We start from the raw sequence: 11748 nt of genomic DNA, 5'->3' as shown, positions 1-11748 counted from the left end.
GCCGTAGGGTTAGGCAACCCGTAGATTGCCTTGCGGGGAAGAGAGTACTTCAAGATATAGGTGTCCCATTTTTATTGCCTGTGAGTGTACATAGAAACGATTCCCTAATTATAGCAATTTTTTTTTCAGTCTGGAAGGATGTAACGGTAATTTTATTGTCAAAATGAAGATGAAGGAAGCTTTTTGGAAATTTTAAGAAATGTAAGTGTGTGTGAAGTTGAATATGGAAAATATTGTAACAAAAAGTACTTTTACGAATATCATGTGGGAAATACAAACAACGTCGTGCAGGAAGAGTACAATTAGAGGACGAAAAGAGTGCTCCATAAGAAATACTCTGTCTTACTCTTCTTGTTGTTTCTAGCCATAAGACATGTTTCCAAATTTGTCACAATTTTATGGAACACTCTGTATAAACTATTCCTCTACCGACGCGGGAACCGGTGTGCAATCACAGTGCAGAACTGTTATCTTGACAAAATCATATTTCCCTGCTGGCCGTTTCTTGCCCAAGCAGGAGGCCTAATTGGTTGTTGACCTCTAGTTCCTTCGTAGGTAAACGCGGCAACAGAGGGTCACTGCCATAAAGGCTGTCTTCGCCCCGGGTTTCTAGGCCGTCCCGGCTATGGGTGTAAACGAAACAATACTTTACAATATCACGCTGAAGATCACACAAGTAAATTAGACGCTGGAAACACGCGGCCAAAAGGAAAGTAATATTTACGGAACTATGGGTGTGAGAAAGTACTATCGGACCACAACAACACAAAGAAAGTCGTATTGATGACAACGAAAGGAATAAATGGAGGACCAGAACACCAAAATCATTCGTGACCAGTGGCGTTTGTTATGGGTGTGCGGGGGTAGCCCGTGATCACCAAATATTTCAATTTGCAATATATCTTCTCAATATTTCAATAAAAACTAGTGTAAAATGTGCGTTAGTAATTCTGCAACTTTAATTTTCATAACCTTACGTGTTTAAGGCTTATCCCACATCATATCCCACACATATTCTAGTGTGTTTTATGATGACCATACTAGAACAAGAAATAAATTAGAGTTTCTTGTGTTTAGCACTTTCTACAACTTTTGGCTAATCGCGACGATGAGGATGAGTGATGATATGATGAAATAGATGAAGGGACACTCACAAAGAACACCCATGGCCAGGTCAAGGTTTTGAAACCGAGGCCCTAGGCGTTGTAGCAATCAAACAACCCGACGTGAAGGTCGCAGCCCCAGCTATTTAATTCTTATTATTATCTGCAATTTTTAGTGATAAATCAAATCGATATCGATATATTACTGATCAGTCTCTTACTATTATTGTATGAGCCTAGACGAATTAACTTGTTTTGATTTACGAATTTAATCTCTAAATAGCGCCATTTCCGTTTAGGCGGTTGGAAACACTGTAGCGAAAGGGCGGGCGTAAACGCTCAAAGGAAGCTGTAAAACAAGAACAAGTAACTAGTATAACGGTATTATCGGATTCCTGCAGCCAAGAATTCACTGACAGATAGCGCTTTTTATAGGCACAGCTGTACAAATGCGCAGCTGTTCGTGTTTTGGAAACTGCAAAGGAAATTTGCGCTCGCAAACATGTCGTTACGACATGAAATATCGCTCCCCTCACACACCTGTTTCGGAGGTTTTTCTGCGACGTCCATGCCTCGGATATCTTTTTAAAAGAAGACTCTGGCCAGTCAATAACCATGTCGACAGTTCGTGTGTGGTATTCTGGTTGTCTGTTATGTGAAGATATAATGAGAATGTTGAACACTTTTCACTATGCTTAGGTAGGAGGGCCACAGCTGTGCAAGGAGAGGTGAGGAACGCAACATTTTATGGAAATAAATAATGAAATGTGTACAGCCTGTCATGTATCTTAGAGATATGTGCTTTTAGCAATAGCTGTAAGCTAATTTACAGGTGTGAGCTAGGTACCAAAGGGGGGAGGGGGATCTTACTTTTGTGCTGCCCTGAGTGACTTGGTGTGAGCTTTCAGACCGAAGCGAAACGAGCCTTCGTGAATAAATGCAACCTTTCACATCGGAGTGACGATAATCTTGGACGTTTTCGCAATAACGTGCATCGTGTCGCCTCCGTCAGTAGCGGCGACGGGGTGCTAAAATTGGGGGGCAATGACAGTTTACATTCTTGGTGGACAAGGCTTAGCATTAAGGCTCGGTTGCACTTTGTCTCAACAGCTGAAAACGGTATCTCCTTTCTTTGAAAAAATCTTCCAATTCAATTGCTGTGATACTCTGCAAAGCTTTTCTAGAAGGATACACGAATATATGTAATGTTTTTAAAATTCGATTTGGGGTGCTGGTTTGGAGGACAAGAAATATTAAAAATTGCATTAAGTGGAAGTCAAAAACAGCTCTAAGTTGGGTGTTTGAAGAATTTTAAAATATTAGTGAGATAGATTCACTGCTGTGGATCTGAGTGTCGTGAAATTATATAGAACACTCCAATTGTTTTTCCAGTATTTTCCAAGCAAATCGCACTATTTTTTTTAAAAAAGACGAGAATTTGCCGAAAGACCTCTTCCTACGAGTTCTGAAGTTTCGAGGACCTCCCAACTATAGCGCTACTGTCGTTCCTCGACATTCATATGCGGGGGCAACCGGTTTGCCCCCCTAGACCCCTAATCGTCGCCACTGCCCTCCGTTCATAAGTTGCATTATTTTAAAGACGAGGACATTGTGGGAGAAGGGGCTGAAATTCATTGGACCTTCATTTACGGTACAAGAAACAAGAAAACTTAATTACGATGGTCAGGCACCGGATTTGAGCTCATCGTTTTTCAAATACGAGTTCGGCACTCTTTTAACATGAGAGCAGCATAATCAACACCAGTACTTGACCTATAGCTTTGCCATAGTCTACGTAGGCTCTATCCCGGGAGTCTCTGGAGCAAGCCTACAAAACAAGTCTCTGCCCAAGTAGTGACGCGAGACGGCTCGACCAATGAGCGTGAGAGGGAGAAGTGATCGTACGGCGGTGAAAACGCAGCAGCAGCTATACCAGCCGTTTGCACTGCTTTGCTCCGCCCACTCGCTTTATCTCTTCTCTACCGTTGCTCCACAGATTCCCGAGACAGAATGTAAGTCCACTTTATGCTGATATAGGCTAATCAGGACTGGATCTCAGTGGAATGAACACCAACATCAGTACAGTGTGTTTTAGAAGTCCTGCAGGATTCTAGAAACCTATAACTTTTAAAGTAATAGGTTTATTAAATCGAAAAATTATTTGTTACACAGAGGAAACTTTAAAATTAATGTTTTATGTGGTTTGGTTCACGGCCAGATCTCCAGCCGGGCACCATTCACGTCCAAACACACTTGCAATCTTCGTTTGAATTCGAGAATTGCGTTCTGACGGCGCTCGTCTGAAATGTTGTGAATCACCTCACGTATAGTCGACGCGCTGGCTACGTTAATGACCGCTTGGCTTTGAACTCCACGGAGTGCACCCACCAGCTGCAACAATCACATTCAACGCGCAGTGTTGCCACACATCTACTCCACGCCACCTTGTCTCTCCGCCTTCCCACGGTCTCCACATTGAAGTTGCATAGTACGGAAACAGCGTATCCGCAGTCATGTGACTGAGACTCCACGTGATGTAGACGAGCAGAATGACAGCTGCGCCCATTGGCTGAAGGTTGAGTGTGATTGGACGAAAACAACTCGCCCGGTATTTATCCCAACCCACGTTTGTGGCGGCGGCATTCTTCAGTTCTTCGACGTTAACGAAGCAAACGCGTGGACTATACCTTGAAGTTCAAGTCGTGAAGATCTGTCTGTTTCTGTACAAACACTTGTGTCCTCACAACCAGTAATCGCAAGGCGTAAGGTCTGGTTTCCTTGCGGGCCAAGGTGTGGGTCCTCTTTTTCTTGCATCGTCGCCATCTGGAATCACGTGATCGCCTGCGCACACGTCATTCAGCAGTGTTGCAGAACATTTTTTAAAAATTTTCGTTGTAATAAATATATTACTTTAAAATTATAGCTTTTTTGAAACCTACAGGACTTTACGAACTCACTATACTTGAAAAAAATTGTACTTTTTTTTAAGAAGACCACGTCACTTCCTTGTTTAACTACCACGTCAGTCACGGGAACTCCACATTGTAATTAAGGATCAAGGCGATCGGACAGAAACAAGTTCTGTTTCAGGTGTTGCTTTCTACAACAGAAGAGGTCGCCCCTGGTCCCGAGCACAGAGGCGCCGCCAAGCGGCCCAGAAGGATATTAGGGTCACCGCACTGCCTTATTAACAGGTTTGCTGTAATAGATGAGCCTTAAGTGCTTAATAGACCAGTCTGTAATTTTTCCCTGGCGGTGAGTGGCAGAACAGCCAATTACTCTCCGGTTTAATGTGCGGGTTCTGACGTGACGTGTACCTTTCCGCCTAAGACGTGGTCGAAATTCGTGATTGGCGCCCGCACTTGACGCTTGAAGGGCAGTGTTGCCAGCTGGCGTGCGTTTCATTAACTTCCCCAGGTATGGTGATGTTAGGTCGATATTTCTCTGGTTGTTGATTCTTGAACGAGCTGGCCTATCTTAAGAAACTATGAATTGATAAGTATTTTCCTATAGTTAGCAGAGGGAATATTTTCTTTAGAAAGGGAATTTTACTTTGAAAAAGGGAAATTTTTACAACAAAGGGGAAATTTTTACCCAACTGAGGGAATTTCTGCGGAATGAAGCGGCTGCTCCCAGATAATGAAAGAAAGTGATGGTATTGAAAATTCGAAGTTAGCTTTTGAAAAGTCATCCAAAGAATACAAAAGAATTATAGATTGTGTCCCTCTCTGCAAAACCATGTGCAATCGATGCAACAATTGGTTTCAATTCTTCAACCTGACCCTGCACATTGTATTGATGGGTTTCGTTTATTTCTCGTCGCTTTTCTGCCACTTTTGGCTAATCGACACGATGGAGATGAATGATGATAAGTTAAAATGGATGAAGAGTCGGTCACAGACACACGTGGACAGAGCACAACACACACCCCACACAGGATTATACTGACCGTGAGCAGAGACGCCAGCGCCTCGTTAGTCATACGGGCGATGTGGTGGTAGAGCTCCCACACATTCTCAATCTAAGCCATTTTGTAGATGTAATCAGTGGCGTGCTGAGGATTTTGCAAGGGGGAGGGGAGTTATGTATAGTCTACTTTCTTAGTCAGCCCTAATTCTCTTATCTCTTCCTCTTTTTGATGTTATTTCTCTTAGGAATACTGGGCTAAACGGGGAGGTTATGAGCCCCCCAATCCCCCTTCGGTACGCCATTAAATGTGTCATTGAAACTGTCACGCTTCCCCTTATGGGAAACAATAATATTTCCCTCTACAAGAAATATTGCATCTGATTTTTCCACCCTGATGAGAAATTTTCCTCTGATGGAATTAGTCATAAGTTGGAAACACTGCCTGCCATTCGGTTGCTGCAATCCTAGAAAGGAGTGTCGGGATCTTTTGCAACATGAAGAGGGCAGACAGCACGCAAACACATCCTCGGGAGGAAATAACACACTGCGGCAATTACGTGCAATAAATCAACCTGGACGCTTGCTGGAGGCGAAATGAGGAAAAACGGAGCGGGGAGGGGAGAAGGCAAGGAATGATAATAACAATAATAAAAAACGAAATAGCATGATTCTTGGGAACTGTACGGAGTGAAGTGCGGAGTTCCAGTAATTAGCATTTACAACGTCATCAGAAACGTGTATGAACAATGGCCATGATCCGTTTAACCTTCTCTTGGCATGGGTATGTTTCTTTGAATACAGGGTGTTCCAAAAGGAACCAAGGAGTTTCAAGCACTAATGTATTATTTGTGTTGCAGCATACAATGTTTTTTTTAGCGACAAGCAAGTTTTACTTCACACATTCCTCACCAGATAGCAGCAACATCACATGGCTGTATACAAGCCGTGTAACCGCTTCCCAGGAAAATGGATAGCCGAAGCAGACTCTATTCCTTGGCCACCGCGAAATCCCGATTTAACGCCAATGATTTTTTCTTTCATATGCAAAAGACATGTATCATGAAAAAAAATTAAGTCACTTGAAAACCTGCGCCAAAGAATAACCGCAACCATAGATAAAATTAGGGTTGTTAAAAGGTCCAAGAATTTTAAAACAATTCAATTCTGGTCCAGGAAAGATAACATTTCGGTCCAGGAACCTTTTTCCAGATCAATTTAAACGGTCCAGGAACATTTTTTTCCGGATCAGATTAAATAAGGTAAAAGTTCCGAAATGAAACATTACGCAACTTGGACCGAATTTAAATTGTGCGAGAGAAAAGGTTCCGGTCCTGTTACGAAATCCAATTAATGTGCTTCCGAACCTTTAACAACCCTGAATGAAATCCCTGTAGATATGCTCACCCGAGTGTGGACCGAAGTGGAGTATCGGCTTGATGTCAGGGCTGAATTACACTAATGGTAATAAAACTTTGAATACAGTACAGCCATAAAACACGTTACATACACGTATGATCCAGAATGTAATAAAATAACTTGAATTCAAAACGCCGGAGTTCTCTTTCGGTCACCCTGTATATACAGCACACGGTGAGTGCAAATTATTATTATTATAAATAATAAAATCAATATGAACATAAAACATTTTACATTGTATCTCATAAGAATAATTATTCACTTCACATCTGTGATGCATTCTGAACAGTTTATTTTGAAGGTCAGTTCGTAGCCCAGTCAATGAAGGACAAAAAAAATGTCGGGAATAGTTCCGTAAAAGCTGAATTTTGGTCAGTTGTTAGAACACTACTAGTAGTGCAAAATCCCTCCTCGCGGTGCATTCCCCCCAGCGCCCCCCCCCCCCCCCGCCCAGCATCAATTTTTCAAACTCTCAGTTATTGACCCATATCTCCGTAACCAATCACTGTAGACAGGTAATCTTTTTTTAATCATAATCCTCATTAGATGGGCTACAAAAAAGATTCTGTTTAATTGTTTGATGCTGTCGGTGGTTTTGCCGTAATTTAAAAAATAATCGTCAAAGAGTAAAATTTTTCTAGTACTTTTCAAAGTTTTTGCCTTTCAACTTTTGAACAAATTAAATGACAAGAAATTGTTTCGAATAAAAGTTGTAGCCTATTTTATAAGCTTTAAAACGATATAAGGTTTAATGTATTTTATTGAAGGGTACACCATAAAATGTGTCTCTAATTGGAGGGTAGTACCAAAAAGTGTCCCTTTATCAGAATCCGACTGTTAAGTCCGTAATCATTGACTTTTTAATAGAAGCAAGAGACTTGGTAGAATTAATTGTTGTACCACATAAGATATGTTCAGTCGAGTAGCCAATCACCATCAGCGTTCTGACGGCTGCCATCTTGAAAAGAGTCCACCATATTGGATATTTTTGATTTGATATATCTCGGGAACGGTGGCACCTATCAACTTCCGTTTGTTTTTTTCAGAAATATTCCAAATAGTGCAAACTTCAATAATATATTAATAAATCTAGTTTTGTAAAAAATAAAAAATAGTAGTTTTGTAAAAAGACTCAAATTCTTTTTGTGAATAACGGCAAGTTGAAAGTCTTAATAATTCTCGAAGTAAACAATAGTATTGTATATCTTGTAAGGCTACAAAATGTTTGTTAGAAAACTTTAGACGAACTGATCGCTTAATATACGATTTGTTATATTTATAAATGGGCTATATGTATTGTGAAAGTTTAGCAATGCTACACGGCAAAACCTTTTATGTATGTATGTACGGTACAGTATTACCACGACATACAGTCCGGACGAAGCATGTAGCAACATGGCGTTTGCGGCTATCGTGGAAGTTCGCACTAATGATACAACCTCAATTGTGCATGCTACGTTGAAAATTTAAGCATTTTAGATTGAAACCCACATATTTCCAACAACTTTCCCCTCTTTCCAGGGCGCCTCCGATGGCGCAGTGGTAGCGTCGTCGCCTTGTAATCATTGGATCCCTGGTTCGATACCCGGCGGAGGCACATAAAGGTACGGATGCCACTTTAAACTCTTGTTCCGATCCCGATTAGCCTTACTGTGCATAAAGTGGACTTAAAACACGAAATCAACCAGTCTTCTTTCCATTTCTCGCTATGTGCACTAGTAACAGAGTTCTCCTATGGGACCGGACTTTTGACCCACCCTGTATATGTATATACGTACTTGCATATATGTATATATCTGTACGATGCAACATGACTCTAAGTAATATGGAGTGCTATGGAGGAGGGAAGTGGGATTCTTCAGAGCTACTCAATGCAAGGATCTTGGAAAAAGTCCCATCTGAAGAGAAGCTGGGTCTCTCGAGTAGCAGTCACACACACGCGCGGACGTCCGTGGCAGAGTGGTTATCACAGCGCGCTACGACACTAGGGGTCCAAGGTTCGAATCTCGGCCTGTGCATGGGTGTTCTTTATGAGTGTCCCTTCATCAATTTCATCATATCATCACTCATCCTCATCTTCGCGATTAGCCAAAAGTTGCAGAAGAGCGACGTTGGGTGTGTGAGTACAGTGCTTTGTTTTCTGACCGTACGCAACGGTATATCGCATCGGCACTTTTTTCTAAGTGAGAATAAAAATATTTTATTTTAACGAAAGAAATTGTGCGAGTTGGTGCAGGATCACTTATGATAATACCACAACATTTTGAGTACATTCTTAAACACAGAACCCATAACGTGTCAATTGACACACATATATAACAGTTGGGCTGAAAAGTTCGTAGGCTGACTCATAGATGGCGTTACTAGAATTAAATCCATGTGATTTTTACTTAGTACTAACCTTCAAAAGATACGTGTATAAATTTCACAGCTGCCGGATAATTAGTTCGTGAGATATAGCATTGTGAGTGAAGCAGCTTTCGTTATTGTGAAAAATGGATAAAAAAGAATTTCGTGTGTTAATAAAGCATTGCTTTTTGGCGAAAAAAAATACTGTTGAAGCCAAGGCTTGGCTTGATAAAAATTATTCGGACTCTGCACCAGGAAAATCAACCGTTGAGAAGTGGTTTGCTAAATTTAAACGAGGCGAAATGAGCATCGAAGACGATGCACGCAGTGGACGCCCCAAAGAGGCTGTTACCGACGAAAACATCAAAAAAGTCCACAAAATAATTTTAAATGATCGTAAAGTGAAGTTGATCGAGATAGCTGAGACTTTAAAAATATCAAAGGAACGTGTTGGACATATTGTGCATGAATATTTGAACATGCGAAAGCTGTGTGCAAAATGGGTGCCGCGCGTGCTCACAATCGATCAAAAGCAACAACGTTTTGATGATTCGGAGCAATGTTTAGCGATATTCAACCGTAATAAACACGAATTTTTCCGTCGATATATTACAATGGATGAAACATGGCTCCATAACTACACTCCAGAGTCCAATCGACAGTCAGCAGTGGACTGCACGTGATGAACCGAATCCAAAGCGTGGAAAGACGCAACAGTCGGCTGGCAAGGTTATGGCATCAGTATTCTGGGATGCGCATGGGATTATATTCATCGATTACCTCAAAAAGGGCCAGACAATCAACAGCGATTATTACATAGCGTTGTTGGAGCGTTTAAAGGATGAAATCACGAAAAAACGGCCCCATTTGAAGAAGAAAAAAGTGCTGTTTCATCAAGACAATGCACCGTGACACAAATCAATGAAAACGATGGCAAAATTATATGAATTAGACTACGAATTGCTTCCCCATCCACCATATTCTCTAGATCTGGCCCCCAGTGACTTTTTCCTGTTTGCAGACCTTAAAAGAATGCTCGCTGGAAAGAAATTTAGCACTGATGAAGAGGTAATCGCCGAAACTGAGGCCTATTTTGAGGCTAAAGAGAAATCGTACTATAAAAATGGCATCGAAAAATTGTATGACCGCTATAATCGTTGTATCGCCCTCGAAGGAAACTACATTGAATAATAAAATCGAATTTTGTCAAAAAAATATTTTTTACTATGTTAGCCTACGAACTTTTCAGCCCAACTGTTATATTGATTTCAATAACACGTTAACGTGCATAAATTGCAAATGATGCACCTTTTAGTGTGTCAAAATATACATAGGAATGTATTAAAGGGTATTTTTATGAGATGAAGTTCCGTGTGATGCACTAAAATGCATCAATTTGGAAGATCAGACAAGATCATTTCGAAGATAACAAACTTTCAGCTTTTAATGCATCAATTGACACATCTAAATGTGTAATTTTGTTATCTTCGAAATGATCTTGTCTGATCTTCCAAATTGATGCATTTTAGTGCATCACACGGAACTTCATCTCATAAAAATACCCTTTAATACATTCCTATGTATATTTTGACACACTAAAAGGTGCATCATTTGCAATTTATGCACGTTAACGTGTTATTGAAATCAAAATATATATGTGTCAATTGACACGCTTTGGGTTCTGTGTGTACGATGAACACCATGCGAAACCAAGTTGAAGAGTAGCGGAAACTTTATCCTCCCCCCCCCCCAAAAAAAAAACTTTGCATATATGGCCTCTCCCATGGGGTAGTGGTAAGGGCGTTGCCTTGTAACAAAGGAGTCCTGGGTTCGATTCCCGGTGGATGTTCGGATTCCACTTTAAAACATAGACCCTGTCCAGATTGGCCCCTTGTGCATAAAATGGACTTAAAAACTCAAAATATACATACACGCACACAGGCGAACACTTCCTTTGAAGAGGGGTAGAGGCATGGGCGTCCGGAAAGTGGTGCACCAAAAGTCAATCAAAAATTATTTATTTCGCACATATAATTTCATTTTAGCCACAATAATATGTGTTAATTATTGAATGAACACCATAAATTCAAATTTAAGCAATGTTTTTTTTTAGGGAACAACACTCTTTTTGGGGAAAATGTGCCTTGTTTGCCCCCCTGGAAAAATCCTGCGGACGTCCATGTCAATGTACTTAACTGTATTTACAATATGTATACTAGGTTTGGTAGCTTGCGTCAAAATGAATGCACGCTTCATACTTCCAACAAGTAAAATCCACGTGCGTCCACGAAAACAGACCAGGGTCATATACTGCACACGCGCACTTTAAAACCTGGTGAAAATACCTCAAAAGTTGCTTAGTTGTTAATCTGTACTTTTAAACCGTAACACACAGATAACAAAATTCACACACTCATGGGTATCTATCTCCAATAACATTTGAATAGTGTAGATCAAATTGAAATTTTGTTCCGAGTCTGCTTTATGCACAGATAAGCTTATACTTGATCTTTAAATTGAATTGTGGTTCCCGTTGGAACGTCCAAAAATTGCCATAGCCGACGATATTTCACGTCGTCTTGACGGGGTATTGGTTAAAGTTTTCAAATAGCAATAATCGCACCTCGGTAAGACCTCATTGGTTACGATATCGCCACTGCGCAAAGCTAACTGCAGTTACCAGTTACCAGTTACGAGTCTTGGCTTGCTTTGCGCAATATGATGTGGAGTACCAGCGTCTGTGGACACCTTGCCTCCTCTTTGAATTGTTTTTGAAATGGCGTGCGATGTTTTCGGTGTTGAATTCCACTCCTGCAGCTGTCGCTTGGGGTGGGAAAGTGAGGGTGGCAGTGGCGGTTAGGCTGTGGTCACTTTTCACTTGTCGTGGCTGGTCGGCTCAACGGCCATTAATATACGACATGTCTTATGTAACCTGTTGCGAGAGTTGCAGCTCATTACATATTTTAGATAT

General features: G+C 41.0%; 1 non-coding gene across 1 annotated transcript; it reads right to left on the bottom strand.

Moving 5' to 3' along the window:
• Positions 1-11304: 11304 nt before the first annotated feature.
• LOC146003860 (U4 spliceosomal RNA) lies at positions 11305-11445 on the bottom strand. The gene has a single exon (XR_014443861.1). It is a non-coding gene; the product is annotated as a U4 spliceosomal RNA (small nuclear RNA).
• Between the last annotated feature and the right edge of the window lie 303 nt (positions 11446-11748).

This window comes from Lepisma saccharinum, chromosome 20 (genome assembly GCF_977018435.1).
Source record: "Lepisma saccharinum chromosome 20, izLepSacc3.1, whole genome shotgun sequence".
Classification (NCBI taxonomy): Eukaryota; Metazoa; Arthropoda; class Insecta; order Zygentoma; family Lepismatidae; genus Lepisma; species Lepisma saccharinum.
The sequence above is the reverse complement of the archived record's forward strand: the minus strand, read 5'-3'. Positions and strand labels throughout refer to the sequence as shown.